Source organism: Sardina pilchardus, chromosome 2 (assembly GCF_963854185.1).
Source record: "Sardina pilchardus chromosome 2, fSarPil1.1, whole genome shotgun sequence".
NCBI classification, from domain to species: domain Eukaryota; kingdom Metazoa; phylum Chordata; class Actinopteri; order Clupeiformes; family Clupeidae; genus Sardina; species Sardina pilchardus.
In genome coordinates, this window is record NC_084995.1 from 46,921,934 (window position 1) to 46,945,698 (window position 23,765).

Below are 23,765 nucleotides of genomic sequence, written 5' to 3' on the forward strand. Positions count from 1 at the left end.
GCTCTCTTAAGACTAGCCAGTTAAATTGATTACACCTGTATCTGTATCCACTACTCTCAGTAGAGAGCTGTGTCTCTCCATTCTACAAGAATATAAGGCACATTCCATCCAACATTCTATCCATTCATCTTCTTCAGACCATTCTCTCATCCACCCATTAAACTGTCTATCAACATCTATTAAACAATCTGTCTATCAACATCCATTAAACTCTCTGTCTATCAACATTAATTAGACTATCTACATTCAACTTTTAAATTATTTACTCTGTCTCAGGCTTTAAGATATTCTGGCTCTCTTAAGACTAGCCAGTTAAATTGATTACACCTGTGTCAACTACTCTCAGAGAGCTGTATCAGTGTCTCTCTTAACAAGAATATAAGGCACATTCCATCCAACCTTCTATCCATTCATCTTCTTCAGACCATTCACTCATCCACCCATTAAACTGTCAATCAATATCTATTAAACAATCTGCCTATCAACATCCATTAAACATTCTATCTATCAACATTAATTAGACTATCTACATACAACTTTTAAAGTATTTACTGTGGGTCCCTCTCAAGCAGCGTTTATATGTCCTCCCTCGCTCCTCGATCCTCAATGATCTACATAAAGAAAGATAGAAGAAGGGCCGCTAGACTATCCCATTGTTGCCGCTCCATCATTCTTCATGTAGATCAGTGAGGAGCGAGAGAGGACGCATAAACGCTTTGAGAGGCACCTTCTGTCTCAGGCTTTAAGCATACAATCTCATTAAGACTACAGATCCTGTTTCACTACTTCCTCTGTCCACAACTGTTTCAAAATAAAGGTCCTCACTGCAATAATACACTATTAAATCATTTAACCATTGAAACTACTCAACTATTGAACTGTTCAACCATTCCAACTGTCAGTTATCATCCACTATGCCTCCAGTCAACTACATGAAACCTCCATGTACCTAGCAACCAACATAGCAACCATTAAAATTAAGTGTTTTTGACTGTTTCCATAGCAACCAACATGATTATACTGCAGTAACTTCTTGTTTCCTGATAGTGGCCACCATGGATACCCTAGCAACAAATGTTTCAAAATAAAAGTCCTCACTAGCAAGTTAGCTAGTTAGCATGGTAAGCATAGTTAGCATTGTTAGCATAGTTAGCATTTTTAACATAACTGCAAAAAATCATCAACTAAGTTAGCTAATCAACCTGGTTAGCATTTTTAGCAAATTTAGCATTGTTAGCATAGTTAGCATTTTTAGCATTACTGCTAGAAATCATCGGTTAAGTTAGCTAATCAACCTGGTTAGCATTGTTAGTAAAGTTAGCATTGCTAGCATAATTAACATTTTTAGCATAACTGCTAGAAATCATTAGCTAAGTTAGCTAATCAACATTTTAACATGAATAGAAATCATTAGTTAAGTTAGAACTGGAATGTTTAATCTTTAAACTGTCTACCTTCACACTATCAACTCTCTGTAAACTATGCAACCACCATGTTTACCCTAGCTACACCTTAGTAACCATATCTACATTATCTATCTATTTTTGCATTTTCATGCACTGGTAATTCCTTGGAATTGCATTTCTAGTTATTATTATTCCGCTGATCAAATTCATTTTTTCTATTCAGCTTGAACCGTTTAACCTAGAAACTTCATTCAAACGTTGTAACGTAGGTCTTCAATAGGGGCATGCTGCTAAGTATTTTTCAACTTTGTAACTTTTATACTTTTTAAACTATAAATTAAAAACTATTAAAAATTTCCCCATAGACTTAACATTGGCCTCTATGACATCACAGTCGGGTCGTTAAGCAATTAGAATCTTATGCCAGGTGGCCAGCCCCACCTGCAGCAGCTCTCTCTCTCTCAGGCTTTAAGCATACAACTCTCTGTGAAGACTACATATCCTGTTAACCTGTTTCGTCTTTCCACAACCGTTTCAAAATAAAAGTCCTCACTGCAATAATACACTATTAAATCATTTAACCATTGAAACTACTCAACTATTTAACTGTTCAACCATTCCAACTGTCAGTTATCATCAACTATGCCTCCAGTCAACTAAATGAGACCTCCATGTACCTGGCAACCAACATAGCAACCATCAAAATTAAGCGTTTATGACCGTTTCCATAGCAACCAACATGATTTTACTACAGTAACTTCTTTATTCCTGATAGTGGCAGCCATGGATACCCTTTCAACAAATGTTTCAAAATAAAAGTCCTCAGTAGCAAGTTAGCTAGTTAGCATGGTTAGCATAGTTAACATCGTTAGCATTTTTAGCATAGCTGCTAGAAATGATTAGCTAAGTTAGCTAATCAACCTAGTTAGCATTGCTAACATAGTTAGCATTGTTAGCATAGTTAGCATTTTTAGCATAACTGCTAGAAATGATTAGCTAAGTTAGCTAATCAACCTGGTTGGCATTGTTAGCATAGTTGACATTGTTAACGTAGTTAGCATTTTTAACATAACTGCTAGAAATGATTAGCTAAGTTAGCTAATCAACCTGGTTAGCATAGTTAGCATTGTTAGCATTACTGATAGAAATCATTAGCTAGGTTAGCTAATCAACCTGGTTAACATTGCTAGCATAGTTAGCATTGTTAGCATAGTTAACATTTTTAACATTTTTGTTAGAAATCATTAGTTAAGTTAGCTGATCAACCTGGTTAGGATTGTTAACATAGTTAGCATTGTTAACATTTTTACCATAACTGTTAGAAATCATTAGCTTAGTAAACCAATCAACCTGGTTATCATTGTTAACATTTTAACATACCTTTTAGAAATCATTAGTTAAGTTACAACTGGAATGTTTAACCTTTAAACTGTCTACCTTCACACATTAACTCTCTTTAAACTATGCAACCACCATGTTTACCCTAGCTACACCTTAGTAACCATATCTACATTATCTATCTATATATTTTTGCATTTTCATGCACTGGTAATTCCTTGGAATTGCATTTCTAGTTATTACAGTGCATGAAAATGCACTGTACTGTTCTTCCTATTCTTCTTATTATTATTACAGTGCATGAAAATGCACTGTACTGTTATTCCAAGTCTTCTTATTATTACAGTGCATGAAAATGCACTGTACTGTTCTTCCTAGGCTTCTTCTTCTTATTACAGTGCATGAAAATGCACTGTACTGTTCTTCCTAGGTTTCTTATTATTCCAACTTCTTCTAACGCTCGCAATTCAGCTTGAACCGTTTAACGTAGAAACTTGATTCAAACTTTGCTACGTAGGTCTTACTAAGGAGACCTGTGCAATGTTTTTTTCAACTTTGTAACTTTTATACTTTTTAAACTATAAATTAAAAACTATTAAAAACTTTCCCATAGACTTAACATTGCTCATTATGACATCACGGCAGCAATTAGAATGTTACGCCAGGTGGCCAGTCCAGGTGCAGCAGCTCTCTCTCTCTCTCAGGCACACTGGCTCTCTTGAGACTACATTTTCTGTTCCCCTGTATCAACTGTATCAACATAAGTCTTCCTAAGTCCATCCAACTTTCTATCCATTCATCTTCTTCAAACCATTCACTCATCCACCCATTCTAAACAGTCTGCCTATCAACATCAATTAGACAATCTACATTCAACTTTTAAACAATCTACTCTGTCTCAGGCTTTAAGCACACACTCTGGCTATCTTAAGACTAGCCAGTTAAATTGATTACACCTGTATCTGTATCCACTACTCTCAGTAGAGAGCTGTGTCTCTCCATTCTACAAGAATATAAGGCACATTCCATCCAACTTTCTATCCATTCATCTTCTTCAGACCATTCACTCATCCACCCATTAAACTGTCTATCAACATCCATTAAACTCTCTGTCTATCAACATTAATTAGAGTCTACATTCAACTTTTAAATGATTTACTGTCTCCTTGATACCTTGATTATCAATGCAGACTGCATGGTGCTTGATTAATACACCTGTGCAGGGACCTGATGAAACCTAAGTTATTCACTTCGTCTTCGACCTGCTACATTCGACCTGCTACACCACTTCATTCGTCTTGCTACTGAGTGGTGTCGTCGCTACTGTGCCTTCAAGGACTCCGACCAGAAGTTGCTGTGACTCTTCATATTACCTCCAAAGTAAGTTGTGTTTGCTTAATGTTAACACTAAAGGTATTGTTCGATGTTTAACGGCGTTCTTTGTATCTTAAATGAGTCTGATAATAGCTAACACGGCTGGCTTTCGTTAACTTCCGAGCTAACGCAAACGACCTCGTTAACCAGGCTACTAACCTCTAGACCTGTACTTTGTGAGGTACAGGTACAGTGACTTTTAGTCGACGTATATGTTGTCCAAAAGCAAAGACTACGAATTGTTTTCAACAATTGGTTGGGTAATAGCATAGCCGACTCAAAGTCTGCTATTTGGAAACTGTTAGGAGCTAGCAGCTAACATTGCCTGCTACGTTACCTGAGGTAACTTTAATCTTGTTTGACAGCTAGCTGCTAACGTTAACTGTCTGTCTAGCTATTATCTACTTTAACTAAACATCTCTATTGTGTGCCATCCATTATCATCACTTCTATTCGATGTATGAATTGTAAAAAACAACGTCTATGAATTATGTCCGACGTCGGGTAGTACTCGTGAATTCAGACATTTGATGATAGTGGAACATGGCTACACCAGACACGGCAGCACATCGAACATTCTAAAAAAAAATACACCAGTATTTTGCATTTGACTAATGTACCGGAGGCTGCAAGAAAACAAGTTAGTTTATTGCTAGTTTATTTATGCTAAAAACACTACGTCAACGGGTCGAAGTTCCACTAATTTGAACTTGAACTAGGACGTACATGACTAGGCCAGCATGTAAGGTAGGCAAGATGTTGCCAACATAGACACCTTCATAAGGCACACGGGCAATGGACAACGGGATGATAAAACATAAAAAAAAAGAAAAAATAGACTTGTTGACTTGTAATTTAAAAATGTCTAGCCTATCAACCTACTAGCACAATTTGTTTCTGATTCTGATGTTACAGCAAACAAACTTATTTCTAAGCTTGGCCCGAGTACAAGTCATGCTATTGATACTACTTGATCACACAGATGAGAAGTTAGGTAATTGTGTTGCATTGTAAAGTTATAGTAGTGGTCACAATTTCACACATTTTTCTTTATTCACAACAGAAAACAATAGTCTTTCTAAAGACTCAATCACCATCATCCATCACCACCTCCACTTGTGGTGTGGCAGTTTTTGCCAAAGAAAAATAATCTCAAGACTCATTCTGTCTTTTGCGGTGCTGCAGACTTTTCAGGTATGTCATTTTAATTATTTTTTACAGCTAGATTAGCCATGCTGCTTGCTTACATTTTTTGCTTACACAAACATGTAAATTATAATTGACTTAAGAAAAATAGCTACCTCACCAATTTGGTATAGATCTACTGTAACCTATGGAGGCAATGTGACTGACAGAACTAGCAAGCTAGTTAAACTAGTTGACTCACAGGTTTCTTGTCTTGATGTCAGAATGGCCAGCCCTCCATATTCTTAAGTGCCTACCACATCGGCATTGACAACTACAAATGTGTCCGACCTAAAAGATGATGGCAGACAATGTAATCTACAGCTGCCTACACAATCTGCTCCTGATGTGCATTAATGTACAGCTGTGCTGGATTTTGGATTAGTTTTCTTCGCTCACTTCACTTAATTCATGCTACATCATTATTACTATTGCTGAAATTGATAGAAACGATAATGCTTTTTCACTGTGGAGCAAGCAAAGCAGCAATGTTGCCGTGTACCTTATTTTTGGAAGTGTGTAACGTGTGTGTGTTCTTTTTTGTTTCCCTTTTAGGCTTGTTCCAGACTAGCTCTGCCAGAGTGGTGTCTCTGTCACGTGTGACACTGTGCCTGTCTGTCTGCACACCCTGCACTGCACTCATATACAACAGAACCCACTAACGCCTACCTGCAAACATATCTACGACAAGAACCGAACACTTCCTGAGAACATATTTGACTGCACATACTCTACTCTGTACATACTCTACTCTGTGCCATTTTCAGACTAAATATTCCTTTGAAACTAACTGAATACTCCTTTGAGACTTGAATACTTTGAGATTTGATTACTCCTTTGAGACTTGAATACTTATTTGAGACTTGAATACTTTGAGATTTGAATACTTTAAGATTTGATTACTGCTTTGAGACTTGAATACTTTGAGATTTGAATACTTATTTGAGACTTGAATACTTTGAGATTTGATTACTCTTTTCAGACTTGAATACTCATTTGAAACTGAATACTGTGAATACTACTTTGAATTATACTGACACTCTGAATCCCACTGTGAACCAGCAGCATCCTGTAACATACAGTACCTGCAAACATATTTCAGACAGTAATTTACCACTTTCTGAGAGCACATACTCTGAACTATATAAATTATTCTGAAACATACTAAGAATTACCTGTGAACTATTCGGATAGAGAACTATTACTGTGAACTTTACAAACCTCAACCATTTATATATTTGAATAATATCTGTCAAAAGTTGTCTTTGCTGTTGCATACCTACTTTTACATCTGAGCTGTGCTGCAAGGCTGAACTTGGGGTGTGTGAGGACTTCAACTTGAGGGCTCCCTCTCATTCTTCATCGGTGTCATCAAGTGCTCCCTCTACCTAACAGTTCCAGTGCCATATTTCATAATTTAATCAATAATTAAACTAAAGTAAATATTTTGTGTAAAGTTTGAAAGCACATACTCTGAACTAAATTAAGATTCTGGACCATAACGATAACTACCTGTGAACTATTCAGAACTACAGTATTACTGTGAAATATATAACCTGTCTAATATATATATATATATATATATATATATATATATATATATATATATATATATTAGTTCAATACTATCTGTCAAAGTTGTCTTTGCTGTATATCCACTTTTACACCTGAGCTGTGCTGCAAGACTGAAGTTCTGCATATGACTGATAATCTTAAGGGCAATTCATTTTTGGACCTACTAATCATTGTAATAAACCACTGAAATAAATACTAGCCTAGTGTTTTGATATTGAGTTTATTAACACTTTATCTCATCTAACTGTCTTTACATACTACAATTAAGTTGACCTGTGAGTGGAACAGTGAGTACATCTGCTAGTGTGTAATCAGTGAAATACCAATAATTTGTACAACCAATATTAGATTTAACTAGACTTGACCAATAGACTTTCTGAAGCTTATAACATTTTGAAACATGGGAAGAAAAGGTCGCCGCTCAGAGGCTCAAAAGAGACGTTGGCGTAAGTTGGACCTTTCTGAAGTTGAAACACATCAGTCTTCATTAGACCAGAGTGACTTGAATGACAGAGAACATGTAAATGAGGTAACTAGTGCTTCCCACATTAACATGGAGCAGAGAACCATCACGTGTGTTCAAGCAACTCATTACCAAGGTGATGTAAGATATGGGAACAACAGTAACAAGCAGTGCACCTGCAATTCCCTGGTATTTCTTGCTACTCTTCACTACCGAACAGAGCTGAACAGTGATGATCTTGACTACGTTTTGCAAAAAGGTAACTTGATGTACAGTGAAGTACAGGAAGGGTTGAGCATGAGAGGCAATGATGCACATGACCACTTGGCTCTTGATGAATTACCTGATAGTGTTGAGATCTATGGACAGATGTATCATATTGAGAAATGCCTGTCACGGTATGGTAATCTAAAGCAAAATGGACCTGATGGTGTGGACTTCATACAGCTATCTGAAAGACTGCTTTGTTTGTCAAATGATGTAACGTTTGCACTGCTAACTTTAGGTTGCTTAACAATAGCTTTGTTCAGATTTGATGATAAATATGGACTTTTTGATCCACACTCAAGAACACCATATGGATTTCCAGCAAACAATGGCACTGCTGTAATGTTGACCTTTGTCAACTTGAATGACATGATTGATCATTTGCTTGCATTCTGGACCATCCTTGAATCACATGATGAATGGGTCTATGAGTTAATGCCAGTGTTATTTACATCTGAGTGTAATAATGAACAAGAAAGCCAAACTGACAATGTGCAACCTTCTCAGACTGCAGAGTTCCACGTTCCAGCCATTTCTGTGAATTCACTTCCTAAATGTAATAAGGATCGTAGGCGCCGAAAAACTGCCAAAGCACAAAATGACATGTCCTTATGTGAGAACAACAGAATCAGACAGCGGAAATATTACGAACAGAATAGAATGAAAAAATTGGAATATGAACGAAAGAGGTATGCAAACAGCATTCAACACAATAAAAAATCGTACCTCAGAGATCGTTACATGCATGAACCTAACTATAAGTTAAAAAAACAGTTATACTACAACAGCTGGTACTCCTGTAACCTAAGTTTTAGATCGAGAAAACAGGCTTACCAAAAGAAACGTTACTCAAGTGACATGAATTTCAGATCAAGGCAGCAGGCTTACATACAGAAACGTTATGCCCATGATATAAACTATCGTTCAAGACAGAAGTTGACCATGAAAAATCACTATGCAAATGATCCAACATACAGGCAGAAAAAAAGGGAAACCTACACTGACAGATACAGAAATGACCCCCTTTTCAAGCATTATCGTTATCTACAAAAAAAGAAAAATGCAGGTGTGGACCTAAATAACAGTTTCCAGAGAATGATTCTCAAAATGCGTTGTGCTTTACATATACGACGTAAGTACCATCATCTTACACGCCTGTCTGGACTTCAATCAGAGCAAGAGGTTGAACAACAGTCAACACAAACAGAAAACACACTTTTGCATGATGCCATCACATCTTTTCAAATGGATGTACAGAACGGGCCTACTTTTGTGTGTACAGTGTGTCACAGAGCTTTGTTTTATAACCAGGTAAAAGAGTGCAATCATGAATGTTATCGAAAGAATCGAGGCATGGTTGATCGATGCTTAACAGGCAAATATGTACATACATGCAGCGAGCAGTGCAGTGCACTTCAATCATGTTGTGCATCAGATGAAAAGACAGAGTGGATTTGTTACAGCTGTGATGAAAACTTAAAGATGGGGAAAATGCCGGCCATTGCTGTAAACAATATGTTAGAGCTATCACCAATTCCTCCAGAGCTCAGTAATCTTAATATACTTGAAAGACACATCATTGCACGGTACATACCATTTGCAAAAATAATCAGTCTTCCCAAAGGCCAGCAGAAATTAATACATGGTGGAGTTGTGTGTGTCCCTTCAGAGGTAGAATCAACAGTCAATGCTTTGCCTAGACCCAACAGCCAGTCACAACTTTTGAAAGTGAAGTTGAAAAGAAGAATGAACTACACAGGACATTACCAGTTCCAAACTGTAGACATGACCAAAGTATTGCGTGCCTTATCCAAACTGAAAGAGATGCATTCAGAGTACAAGGACATAACCATAACTAATGATACACAAGCGTTTGGGGATGGAATTAATGGCTTGGCAGATGAAAATGACATCAATGCAGCAGAGGAAGTTGATTTAATGGAGACTGATGCAGTGGACGAGTTTGACATTACTGACCCAGAACATTCAGAAACAAATAGTGCTGTCAATCACCCTAATAATGAAACACATGAGTTATATGATAACCAAGATTCACTTAACTCTGAGCAGGACACAAGTCAACAAAATGGTGGATGCTCTATAGATTCATGCTTACAGCCAGCTGATATTGCACAGGAAATGATCACATTTGGTGAAGGTATATTCACTGTGGCACCAGCAGAAGGAAACAGACCAGTGAGTTTTTTCAGAGTTCCCAAACTAGAGGCAATGGCTTTCCCTGTACAGTTCCCCACTGGAATGAACACTTTGGATGAAACACAAAGACCAATGAAATTATCACCAAGCAGATATTTCAATGCACGTCTCTTTTGTGTTGACAATCGATTTGCTCTCGACTCCAATTATATATTTTTTGCACAATTTATCACAGAAATGCATTTGGCAAAGTCTTCTATGTCTATTCAACTGCGTAAAGGAAAACCTATGACCAGAGATGGACGCAAAATAACTGCAAGATTGCTTCAAGACAAACATGAAGTGCAAAAACTGATACGGAACAAAGATGCCACACGATTCATGCAACCTTTGAGAGGTACTCCCGCATACTGGGAAAGAACACTCAGAGACCTCTTTGCAATGCTTCGTCAGCTGGGTACCCCAACATTCTTCTGTACATTTAGTGCTGCTGAAATGAGATGGCCAGAGGTCATAGAAACAATAAAGGCACAGCAAGGAGAGCAGGTTGACTTTTCTGAGCTTGACTGGGCATCAAAATGTGAGATCTTACGTAGCAACCCTGTCACCACCATGCGCATGTTTGACAAGCGTGTTGATGCACTTCTCAGACACCTACTTTTGTCACCAGCACAGCCCATTGGTGAGGTCATTGACTACTTTTTTCGAGTGGAGTATCAAGCTAGAGGTTCGCCTCATATACATATGTTGGTTTGGTGTAAGAACGCACCTGTATTTGAAGATGACCCAGATGAGAGAGTGTGTGAATTTGTGGACAAGTACATAACATGTCAGCTGCCTGACCCAAATACAGACCCTGAGCTTTTCAAAATAGTGACAGAGGTGCAAACCCACAGCAAAAGGCACTCAAAGTCATGTAAGAAAGGAAATAAGCACTGTCGGTTTGGATTCCCGAAACAGCCTGTCGAGAGCACATTTATAACACGACCCATGCCAGTAGAGCTCATGGACGAATCTGACGATGAATCTGATCATGACCGCTCTCCCATGTCTCCTGAAGAAGCCAAAACTAAGCTGAGGCCTTTATGGGAATTGCTGAATAATTCCACAACATTGTTTGAAAGCATCCCACATCTACTTGCCCAATGCAACTTAAGCTATGAGGAATACCTAAACTGTGTCAGTTCATTAACAAAGTCCAGTGTGCTAGTGATGAAACGTCAACCAAAGGACTGCTGGATTAATGGCTATAATGAGCATTTGTTAAGGGCCTGGAATGCAAATATTGATATTCAGTTCATCCTGAACCCTTATTCCTGTCTGATGTACATCTTATCATACATTTCGAAAGCTGAACATGAGATGAGTGAGTATTTGAAAAGAGTTGTGTCTGACACGTCTCAATCCAATACCTCTGACACTGAGGAAATGAAACAAATCATGCAAGCATACTCCAAAAACAGAGAAGTTAGTGTTCAAGAGGCTGTTGCACGAGTCTGTAGCTTGAAACTGAAGTCTTGCTCTCGAAATGTGATATTTATACCCACTGATGACAATGCTTTAAAAATGAGTGTCCCATTAAGATACCTGAATAACAGAATTCCTGATTCAGAGAATGTTTGGATGTCCGGAATGCCAGATAAATACAAAAACAGACCAGATACACCAGAGTTTGCAACAATGTTTTTGGCAGAGTTTGCTTCCACTTACAGAGTTGTGTATGGAAGGCAGAAAGAAGGAAAAAAGGTTTTACCACTTCAAAATGAAATGGGCTTCATTCAAAAGCGAACAAGAGGAAAGCCTGCCATTATCAGACATGCCCGATTTTCTGAACAAAAGACTCCAGAGAAGTTCTATGGCACATTGCTCAAACTGTACCTCCCTTATCGTTCAGATTCACAACTGAAACCCACAGGATTTCCAACGTATGAGTCATTTTATACATCAGGCTATATATGTCTTCCTGGAAGAGACTATAATGAGAGAGTAGTTTCTGTTGTCAAGAAGAACAGGTCACAATATGAAAAGAACAGTGATGCAATAGAGAAAGCTATTGAGAACATAGAAGAAAATGGACCTATGGAGGATGCATGGACAACACTTGCACCTGAGACAGAGCTTCTTCGACTTGAGTGCATTTCTGAGCGTGAGGAAATGAATCCAGACGAAATAAATGAACGAGATGACATTCCTGAATACAGCTCAAGTACCACAAATAGAGGAAGTGCAGCACCAATGTTTGAGGCTCCTCAAATAGACCCCACTGTGGTCCGTAACATGTATCAAAATCTAAATCAAACGCAGGCATCTATATTCTATACAGTGCGTAAATGGTGCATGAGACGCGTATGTGGACAGAATGCCGATCAGTTCTTTTACTTTGTCACTGGTGGAGCTGGAACTGGTAAATCACACCTCATCAAATGCATTTACATAGAGGCATCAAAGATACTCCGCAAGTTACCTCGCATCACAGAGGAAAGAGACATGTCCATGCCCACTGTCCTTCTCACATCATTTACTGGCACAGCAGCTTACAATATATCTGGCAAGACACTGCATTCTGTACTGAAACTACCAAGAAGCCTTAAACCACCTTACCAGTGCCTTGGAAACCGTCTAGATGAAGTGAGAGCAACCTTATCCAATGTTGAAATAATTGTCATTGATGAAGTGTCCATGATATCAAAATCACTCTTTGCATATGTCAATTGGAGACTGCAAGAAATCAAAGGCAGCAAGAAACCTTTTGGCGGAGTCTCAATACTTGCCTGTGGCGATTTCAACCAGATAAGTCCCCCCGGTAAAGCCAAACCTCTCTGTGTGTTTGAGGATCATGTTCTTGATATCTGGAAAGATCGGTTCCAAGTAGTCACTCTCACAGAAATCATGCGCCAGAAAGATGATGTGCCATTTGCTGAGCTGCTCAACAGGATAAGAGTGAAACGCAAAGGAGAGGCATTATCTGAATCAGACAGAGCTCTACTTGCACAGGCCATATGTCAAGCTGATGACTGTCCCAAAGACATCCTGCATGTTTTTGCTACAAATAAAGAAGTAAACCAACACAATGCAAACACAATATCTGCTCTATACTCTGAACTGATCAACATTGATGCACATGACTATAAGAAAGATCTACGAACTGGTCGGATGGAAAGACAGAGTGCACCTTTTGAAGGACATAAAGGAGATTTACCAGACAGACTACAAGTTGCTGATGGTGCTCGTGTGATGTTAATAAGAAACATAGATGTGGAAGATGGACTGGTGAATGGTTCATTTGGAAAGATTGGAAAAATTGTTTATCATGACCAAAATGGCAGATCACTTGTAAAAATGCTTGGTGTTGAATTGGACAGTCCCAATGCAGGACAAAGACATCGCAATAAAGGACCAGAAGGACCGGACAATTTGGTGTACATTGAAAGAGTAGAGGAACCTCTTAGTAAAAAGGGTGTGGTTCGCCACCAATTTCCAATGACTCTAGCCTTTGGTTGTACCATACACAAATGTCAAGGCATGACGACAGTTTCTGCAGTGGTCTCGTTGCAGCGCATATTTGAACCTGGCATGGCATACGTTGCTCTCAGCAGAACGACTTCACTACATGGTCTACGCATAGTTGATTTTGATGAAAATAAAATATATGCCGATCCAGAAGTGACCGTTTCCGTGGACAGTATGCAAAAAGTTGACTTTAGAAACGCCATGCCCCTTCTTCACTGCCTCCCCACTCTGAGATCACCATCTTTAACACTGATCCATCACAACACTGAAGGACTGTCAGCCCATATTGATGACATTAAGAGACATCATGAATTGTGCCTCGCAGATATTTTGTGCTTTACTGAAACACACCTTTTTGGCACATTTGTCCCAGAAAATATCCATTTGGAGAACTATCGAATGTATAAGCGCAATAGACATGTGTCATACACTACTCTTTCACATTTTGCACAGAAAAATGGTGGGGGAGTTGCTATGTTTGTAAAAAGCCATCTTCAAGCCCATCACATGCCATACATACAGGGTGTGACTGATCTCGAATTCCTGGTTTTGAAATTTGCTGCTCCAGTTCCACTACTAATTGCAGTGATTTACAGACCACCGGATTACAACACGAACCTATTTTTGCCAAATCTCTGCCATTTATTGGAGTCTTTACATGTTATTGCTGATAGTCCAGTTATAGTCTGTGGGGATTTCAATGAGGACATGTTGACCAATGGAAGGAAGCCAATCTATGAGTTGTTCCAGTCTAAAGGATTCACAAATCTCATTACCACCTCGACCACTGAGAAAAACACATTGTTGGATAACATCTTCATCTCTGATCCTCAGCACTGTGCCCATTCAGGTGTTATACAGACATATTACAGTTATCATGATCCTGTGTTCTGTATTCTTAATTAATTTTTTGTTCATCAAATCTTTCGTACATCAAATCTTTTGTACATCATGTCATTTTACACATTTTACTCATTTTAAACCATTATATTAACTTACACATTTTACTAATTTAGAACCATTTTATCAATATTATAACAACTAGAAGCCATGAAATATGATGAATGTTTTATGACAAAAAACAAAATCAGGGTTCCCACTCTAAGTCAAATATAAAATTCCTTGACTTTTCCCCGACACAAAAAAACTGAATTTCTATAGACTTTATAATGAAAGGTACAATAGATCAACCAATGATATTGGTGTAATTGTGTGGCGTCCAATAATCTTTTACCTTTTTTTAAAGCCAACAAATGGACATTGAATAATTAAAAGTTGGGCCACTCATACAATAAAGTTGTCCTCCAAAGAGGGGGGGTTGGTGGTGGGTTTAAATTACAAAAAATGAAGTTGAACTGATTAATGAAATAGCCCTTATACTGCTTGTTTTCAATATCAAGATAAAGATCAAGAAAATTCTATTTAATGAAAGGTCAAAAACGTCAAACTCTACATCCAGAGGCTATTTGATTTGTATAGATGTGTGCTCTATGAACTGTCTCTAGCTTATTGTATTTGAGGCTAATGATTTTGGAGGAATCTAATCATCAAACCTTTTACATGCTGATTAATTTGAATTACATGCTGATAATTAAAATCAAATATTCCATGAATCAATTATATAAACAATCCATATGTTTTACTGATGCCATTTGATACCACATGAATGTTAGATGTTCAAACTAAATTGATCTCTCTCTCTCTCTTGCTTCCTCATTATGCATGAACTATATTATCAACTGGATCTCTTAGATTACATCTGAATTCAATTTCATATCTTTGCATTAAACTATCAGCCTATGAACAACTTTTAAACGATCTACTTTCAAAATATCAACATTCATTAAACTTCCTGCATCAACATCCATTAAACTATCTATCATCATTCATTACACTTAATGTGTATCAACCATTCAACCATTCCAACTGTCAGTTATCATCAACTATGCCTCCAGCCAACTATATTAAACTTCCACCTACTTAGCAACCAACATAGCAACCGTTGAAATAAAGCATCTATGTCAGTTTCCATAGCAACCAACATGATTTTTCTAGACAACCACTATAGTAACCACCCTAGCAACAGCTTAGCAACTACCTCAAGTACCCTACCAACAGCCTATCAATTACCTTAAGTACCCTAGCAACAATCAACATGCATTAAACTATCTGTCAATCAACAATCATTAAATTGTCTTTTAAGCTATCCATATTCAACTTTTAACCTACTGATACACTATCAACTTTCATTAAATTATGCAACCACCATGTCTACCCTAGCAACACCTTAGTAACCATATCTACATTATCTTTTTCTACATTTTTGCATTTTCATGCACTGGTAATTCCTTGGAATTGCATTTCTAGTTATTCTTCTAACGCACGCAAATCAGCTTGAACCGTTTAACATAGAAACTTCATTCAAACTGCGTTACGTAGGTCTTACTTAGGACATGTGTGCTATGACTTTTCAACTTTGTAACTTTTATACTTTTTAAACTATTAATTAAAAAACGATTTCCCCATAGATTTAACATTGAGCTATTTCCCCATAGACTTAACATTACCCTTTATGACATCACGGCAGCAATTAGAATGTTACGCCAGGTGGCCAGTCCAGGTGCAGCAGCTCTCTCTCAGGCATACACTGACTCTCTTGAGACTACATTTTCTGTTCCCCTGTATCAACTGTATCAACATAAGTCTTCCTAATTCCATCCAACTTTCCATCCATTCATCTTCTTCAAACCATTCACTCATCCACCCATTCTAAACAGTCTGCCTATCAACATCAATTAGACGATCTACATTCAACTTTTAAACAATCTACTCTGTCTCAGGCTTTAAGAGCACACCCTGGCTCTCTTAAGACTAGCCAGTTAAATTGATTACACCTGTATCTGTATCCACTACTCTCAGTAGAGCTGTGTCTCTCCATTCTACAAGAATATAAGGCACATTCCATCCAACTTTCTATCCATTCATCTTCTTCAGACCATTCACTCATCCACCCATTAAACTGTCTATCAACATCCATTAAACTCTCTGTCTATCAACATTAATTAGACTACATCACGGCAGCAATTAGAATGTTACGCCAGGTGGTCAGTCCAGGTGCAGCAGCTCTCTCTCTCTCTCAGGCACACTGGCTCTCTTGAGACTACATTTTCTGTTCCCCTGTATCAACTGTATCAACATAAGTCTTCCTAATTCCATCCAACTTTCTATCCATTCATCTTCTTCAAACCATTCACTCATCCACCCATTCTAAACAGTCTGCCTATCAACATCAATTAGACGATCTACATTCAACTTTTAAACAATCTACTCTGTCTCAGGCTTTAAGAGCACACCCTGGCTCTCTTAAGACTAGCCAGTTAAATTGATTACACCTGTATCTGTATCCACTACTCTCAGTAGAGCTGTGTCTCTCCATTCTACAAGAATATAAGGCACATTCCATCCAACTTTCTATCCATTCATCTTCTTCAGACCATTCACTCATCCATCCATTAAACTGTCTATCAACATCCATTAAACTCTCTGTCTATCAACATTAATTAGACTACATTCAACTTTTAAATTATTTACTCTGTCTCAGGCTTCAAGCATATACACTCTGGCTCTTAAATTAAATTGATTACACCTGTATCAACTGTCAGTTTCTCTGGCTATAAGCATACAATCTCTCTGAAGACTACATATCCTGTTAACTGTTTCCTCTGTCCACAACTGTTTCAAAATAAAAGTCCTCACTGCAATAATACACCATTAAATCATTTAACCATTGAAACTACTCAACTATTTAACTGTTCAACCATTCCAACTGTCAGTTATCATCAACTATGCCTCCAGTCAACTACATGAAACCTCCATGTACCTAGCAACCAACATAGCAACCATTAAAATTAAGCGTTTATGACCGTTTCCATAGCAACCAACATGATTACACTGCAGTAACTTCTTGTTTCCTGATAGTGGCCACAATGAATACCCTTGCAACAAATGTTTAAAAATAAAATCCGCACTAGCAAGTTAGCTAGTTAGCATGGTTAGCATAGTTAGCATTTTTAGCATAACTGCTAGAAATGATTGGCTAAGTTAGCTAATCAACCTGGTTAGCATGTTTAGCATAGTTAGCATTTTTAGCATAACTGCAAAAAATCATCAACTAAGTTAGCTAATCAACCTGGTTAGCATTGTTAGCATATTTAACATTGTTAGCATAGTTAGCATTTTTAGCATTATTGCTAGAAATCATCAGTTAAGTTAGCTAATCAACCTGGTAAGCAATGTTAGTTTAAGTTAACATTGTTACCATAGTTAGCATTGCTAGCATAGTTAGCATTTTTAGCATAACTGTTAGAAATCATTAGCTAAGTTAGCTAATCAACCTGGTTAGAACTGTGAGCATAGTTAGCATAGTTAACATTTTTACCATAACTGCATGAAATCAGTAGCTAAGTTAACCAATCAACCTGGTTATCATTGTTACCATAATTAACATTTTAACATGAATAGAAATCATTAGTTAAATTAGAACTGGAATGTTTCAGCTTTAAACTGTCTACCTTCACACTATCAACTCTCTGTAAACTATGCAACTACCATGTTTACCCTAGCTACACCTTAGTAACCATATCTACATTATCTATCTATTTTTGCATTTTCATGCACTGGTAATTCCTTGGAATTGCATTTCTAGTTATTATTAAACTTCTTCTTCTAACGCTCGCAATTCAGCTTCAACCGTTTAACGTAGAAACTTCATTCAAACTTTGTTGCGTAGGTCTTGCTTATGCCATATGTGCTTTGTATTTTTCAACTTTGTAACTTTTATACTTTTTAAACTATTAGTTAAAAACTATCACCATTTCCCCCATAGACTTAACATTGCTCATTATGACATCACGGCAGCAATTAGAATCTTACTCCAGCTGGTCAGCCACCTGGGCACCAACTGTCAGTTTCTCTCAGGCTCCTCTCTGAAGACTACATATTCTGTTCCCCTGTATCCTCTGCGCACAACAGTATCAAAATAAGTCCTCCTAATTCCATCCAACTTTATATCCATTCATCTTCTTCAAACCATTCACTCATCCACCCATTCTAAACAGTCTGCCTATCAACAACATCAATTAGACGCTCTACATTGAACTTTTAAACAATCTACTCTGTCTCAGGCTGGCTCTCTTAAGACTAGCCAGTTAAATTGATTACACCTGTATCTGTATCCACTACTCTCAGTAGAGAGCTGTGTCTCTCCATTCTACAAGAATATAAGGCACATTCCATCCAACATTCTATCCATTCATCTTCTTCAGACCATTCACTCATCCACCCATTAAACTGTCTATCAACATCTATTAAACAATCTGTCTATCAACATCCATTAAACTCTCTGTCTATCAACATTTATTAGACTATCTACATTCAACTTTTAAATTATTTACTGTCTCAGGCTTTAAGAGTACACGCTGGCTCTCTTAAGACTAGCCAGTTAAATTGATTACACCTGTGTCAACTACTCTCAGAGAGCTGTATCAGTGTCTCTCTTAACAAGAATATAAGGCACATTCCATCCAACCTTCTATCCATTCATCTTCTTCAGACCATTCACTCATCCACCCATTAAACTGTCAATCAATATCTATTAAACAATCTGCCTATCAACATCCATTAAACATTCTGTCTATCAACATTAATTAGACTATATACAACTTTTAAAGTATTTACTGTGGGTCCCTCTCAAGCAGTGTTTATATGTCCTCCCTCGCTCCTCGATCCTCAATGATCTACATAAAGAAAGATAGAAGAAGGGCTAGACTATCCCATTGTTGCCGCTCCATCATTCTTTATGTAGATCAGTGAGGAGCGAGAGAGGACGCGTAAACGCTATATATGAGAGGCACCTTCTGTCTCAGGCTTTAAGCATACAATCTCATTAAGACTACAGATCCTGTTTCACTACTTCCTCTGTCCACAACTGTTTCAAAATAAAGGTCCTCACTGCAATAATACACTATTAAATCATTTAACCACTGAAACTACTCAACTATTGAACTGTTCAACCATTCCAACTGTCAGTTATCATCCACTATGCCTCCAGTCAACTACATGAAACCTCCATGTACCTAGCAACCAACATAGCAACCATTAAAATTAAGTGTTTATGACCGTTTCCATAGCAACCAACATGATTATACTGCAGTAACTTCTTGTTTCCTGATAGTGGCCACCATGGATACCCTAGCAACAAATGTTTCAAAATAAAAGTCCTCACTAGCAAGTTAGCTAGTTAGCATGGTTAGCATAGTTAGCATTGTTAGCATTTTTAGCATAACTGCAAAAAATCATAAACTAAGTAAGCTAATCAACCTGGTTAGCATTGTTAGCAAATTTAGCATTGTTAGCATAGTTAGCATTTTTAGCATTACTGCTAGGAATCATCGGTTAAGTTAGCTAATCAACCTGGTTAGCATTTTTAGTAAAGTTAGCATTGCTAGCATAATAAGCATTTTTAGCGTAACTGCTAGAAATCATTAGCTAAGTTAGCTAATCAACATTTTAACATGAATAGAAATCATTAGTTAAGTTAGAACTGGAACGTTTCATCTTTAAACTGTCTACCTTCACACTATCAACTCTCTGTAAACTATGCAACCACCATGTCTACCCTAGCTACACCTTAGTAACCATATCTACATTATCTATCTATTTTTGCATTTTCATGCACTGGTAATTCCTTGGAATTGCATTTCTAGTTATTAAACTTCTTCTTCTAACGCTCGCAATTCAGCTTCAACCGTTTAACGTAGAAACTTCATTCAAACTTTGTTGCGTAGGTCTTGCTTATGCCATATGTGCTTTGTATTTTTCAACTTTGTAACTTTTATACTTTTTAAACTATTAGTTAAAAACTATCACCATTTCCCCCATAGACTTAACATTGCTCATTATGACATCACGGCAGCAATTAGAATGTTACCCCAGCTGGTCAGCCACCTGGGCACCAACTGTCAGTTTCTCTCAGGCTCCTCTCTGAAGACTACATATTCTGTTCCCCTGTATCCTCTGCGCACAACAGTATCAAAATAAGTCCTCCTAATTCCATCCAACTTTATATCCATTCATCTTCTTCAAACCATTCACTCATCCACCCATTCTAAACAGTCTGCCTATCAACAACATCAATTAGACGCTCTACATTGAACTTTTAAACAATCTACTCTGTCTCAGGCTGGCTCTCTTAAGACTAGCCAGTTAAATTGATTACACCTGTATCTGTATCCACTACTCTCAGTAGAGAGCTGTGTCTCTCCATTCTACAAGAATATAAGGCACATTCCATCCAACATTCTATCCATTCATCTTCTTCAGACCATTCACTCATCCACCCATTAAACTGTCTATCAACATCTATTAAACAATCTGTCTATCAACATCCATTAAACTCTCTGTCTATCAACATTAATTAGACTATCTACATTCAACTTTTAAATTATTTACTCTGTCTCAGGCTTTAAGAGTATTCTGGCTCTCTTAAGACTAGCCAGTTAAATTGATTACACCTGTGTCAACTACTCTCAGAGAGCTGTATCAGTGTCTCTCTTAACAAGAATATAAGGCACATTCCATCCAACCTTCTATCCATTCATCTTCTTCAGACCATTCACTCATCCACCCATTAAACTGTCAATCAATATCTATTAAACAATCTGCCTATCAACATCCATTAAACATTCTATCTATCAACATTAATTAGACTATCTACATACAACTTTTAAAGTATTTACTGTGGGTCCCTCTCAAGCAGCGTTTATATGTCCTCCCTCGCTCCTTGATCCTCGATCCTCAATGATCTACATAAAGAAAGATAGAAGAAGGGCTAGACTATCCCATTGTTGCCGCTCCATCATTCTTTATGTAGATCAGTGAGGAGCGAGAGAGGACGCGTAAACGCTATGAGAGGCACCTTCTGTCTCAGGCTTTAAGCATACAATCTCATTAAGACTACACATCCTGTTTCACTACTTCCTCTGTCCACAACTGTTTCAAAATAAAGGTCCTCACTGCAATAATACACTATTAAATCATTTAACCATTGAAACTACTCAACTATTGAACTGTTCAACCATTCCAACTGTCAGTTATCATCCACTATGCCTCCAGTCAACTACATGAAACCTCCATGTACCTAGCAACCAACATAGCAACCATTAAAATTAAGTGTTTATGACCGTTTCCATAGCAACCAACATGATTATACTGCAGTAACTTCTTGTTTCCTGATAGTGGCCACCATGGATACCCAAGCAACAAATGTTTCAAAATAAAAGTCCTCACTAGCAAGTTAGCTAGTTAGCATGGTTAGCATAGTTAGCATTGTTAGCATAGTTAGCATTTTTAGCATAACTGCAAAAAAATCATCAACTAAGTTAGCTAATCAACCTGGTTAGCATTGTTAGCAAATTTAGCATTGTTAGCATAGTTAGCATTTTTAGCATTACTGCCAGAAATCATCGGTTAAGTTAGCTAATCAACATTTTAACATGAATAGAAATCATTAGTTAAGTTAGAACTGGAACGTTTCATCTTTAAACTGTCTACCTTCACACTATCAACTCTCTGTAAACTATGCAACCACTATATTTACCCTAGCTACATCTTAGTAACCATATCTACATTATCTATCTATTTTTGCATTTTCATGCACTGGTAATTCCTTGGAATTGCATTTCTAGTTCTTCTTCTTCTAACGCATTTAATGCAGCTTCAACCGTTTAACGTAGAAACTTCATTCAAACTTTGTAACGTAGGTCTTGCTTAGGACACCCGTGCTATTTATTTTTCAACTTTGTAACTTTTATACTTTTTAAACTATAAATTAAAAACTATTAAAATTTCCCCATAGACTTAACATTGTGATTATGACATCATAATAGGGCAATTAGAATCTTCTGCCAGGTGGCCAGGCCAGCTGCAGCAGCTCTCTCTCTCTCTCAGGCTTTAAGCATACATTCTCTGTGAAGACTACATATACCTGTTAAACTGTTTCCTCTGTCCACAACTGTTTCAAAATAAAAGTCCTCACTGCAATAATACACTATTAAATCATTTAACCATTGAAACTACTAATCTATTTAACTGTTCAACCATTCCCACTGTCAGTTATCATCAACTATGCCTCCAGTCAACTACATGAGACCTCCATGTACCTAGCAACCAACATAGCAACCATTAAAATTAAGCGTTTATGACCGTTTCCATAGCAACCAACATGATTTTACTACAGTAACTTCTTTATTCCTGATAGTGGCAGCCATGGATACCCTATTAACAAATGTTTCAAAATAAAAGTCCTCAGTAGCAAGTTAGCTAGTTAGCATAGTTAGCATTGTTAGCATAGTTAACATTTTTAGCATAACTGCTAAAAATGATTAGCTAAGTTAGCTAATCAACCTGGTTAGCATTGTTAGCATTGTTAGCATAGTTAGCATTTTGAACATTTCTGTTAGAAATCATTAGTTAAGTTAGCTGATCAATCTGGTTAGCATTGTTAACATAGTTAGCATTGTTAGCATTTTTACCATAACTGTTAGAAATCATTAGCTAAGTAAACCAATCAACCTGGTTATCATTGTTACAGTAACATAGTTAACATTTTAACATACCTTTTAGAAATCATTAGTTAAGTTACAACTGGAATGTTTAAGCTTTAAACCGTCTACCTTCACACATCAACTCTCTTTAACCCTTTGATGCATGAGCTATTGAAACCCCCTCTAATGCATAACATGGGTCACAAGTGACCCGCATTCATTTTCTATGGAGTTTTGTTGAAGGGCTAGGGTTTCTTAGCAATTTCTTTAAAAAAAAAAATATTTTCATGACCCAGCACTCCATGAATTCCTCAATTAACTTGTTTTTGTTCATTACAAGACTAAGTTGTATTTTTTTCTCTTAAACTTTTTAAATAAAAACACTTTTCTGTCACTACCCCTCTAATTCATAACATGGGTCACAAGTGACCCGCATTCATTTTCTATGGAGTTTTGTTGAAGGGTGAGGGTTTCTTATCTATTTTCAAGAAAATAATTCAATTTATCATTTAATATTCCAGGTTTCCATCACTTATTTAGTTTCTTCCAAACATCAATCATTATTTTCATTAATTGATGGTCACTCCTTGAATTTTAACACTTTTTATGTGCCTAAATTACATTTGCACACATGGGTCACAAATGACCCGCATTCATTTCCTATGTAAAATGAACCTATAATCAAAATTTCTTTGCAGTACTCTTTGAAATCAGTGTAATTTGTCATTTCATATTCAAATGTACCATTACATATTCATATTTTAACAAACACCAATGATTATGTTAATTCCTCTATGCCTACTCCATGAATCTGACTAACTTTTGTGAAACAATACAATGATTGAACACATGGGTCAGAAATGACCTGTGTCTGCAAAGTGTGATTGT

The 23,765-nt window shown here is 37.2% G+C and overlaps 1 protein-coding gene and 1 long non-coding RNA gene across 3 annotated transcripts in view; both read left to right on the plus strand.

Annotated features, from left to right (window-relative positions):
* The window catches only part of myo10 (myosin X), a 147,756-nt gene that overhangs the window by 113,589 nt on the left and 10,402 nt on the right, over positions 1-23,765 (plus strand). The window lies entirely within an intron of this gene.
* On the plus strand, positions 4,900-6,759 carry LOC134058890 (uncharacterized). The gene is made up of 2 exons (XR_009935036.1): positions 4,900-5,312; positions 5,859-6,759. It is a non-coding gene; the product is annotated as an uncharacterized LOC134058890 (long non-coding RNA).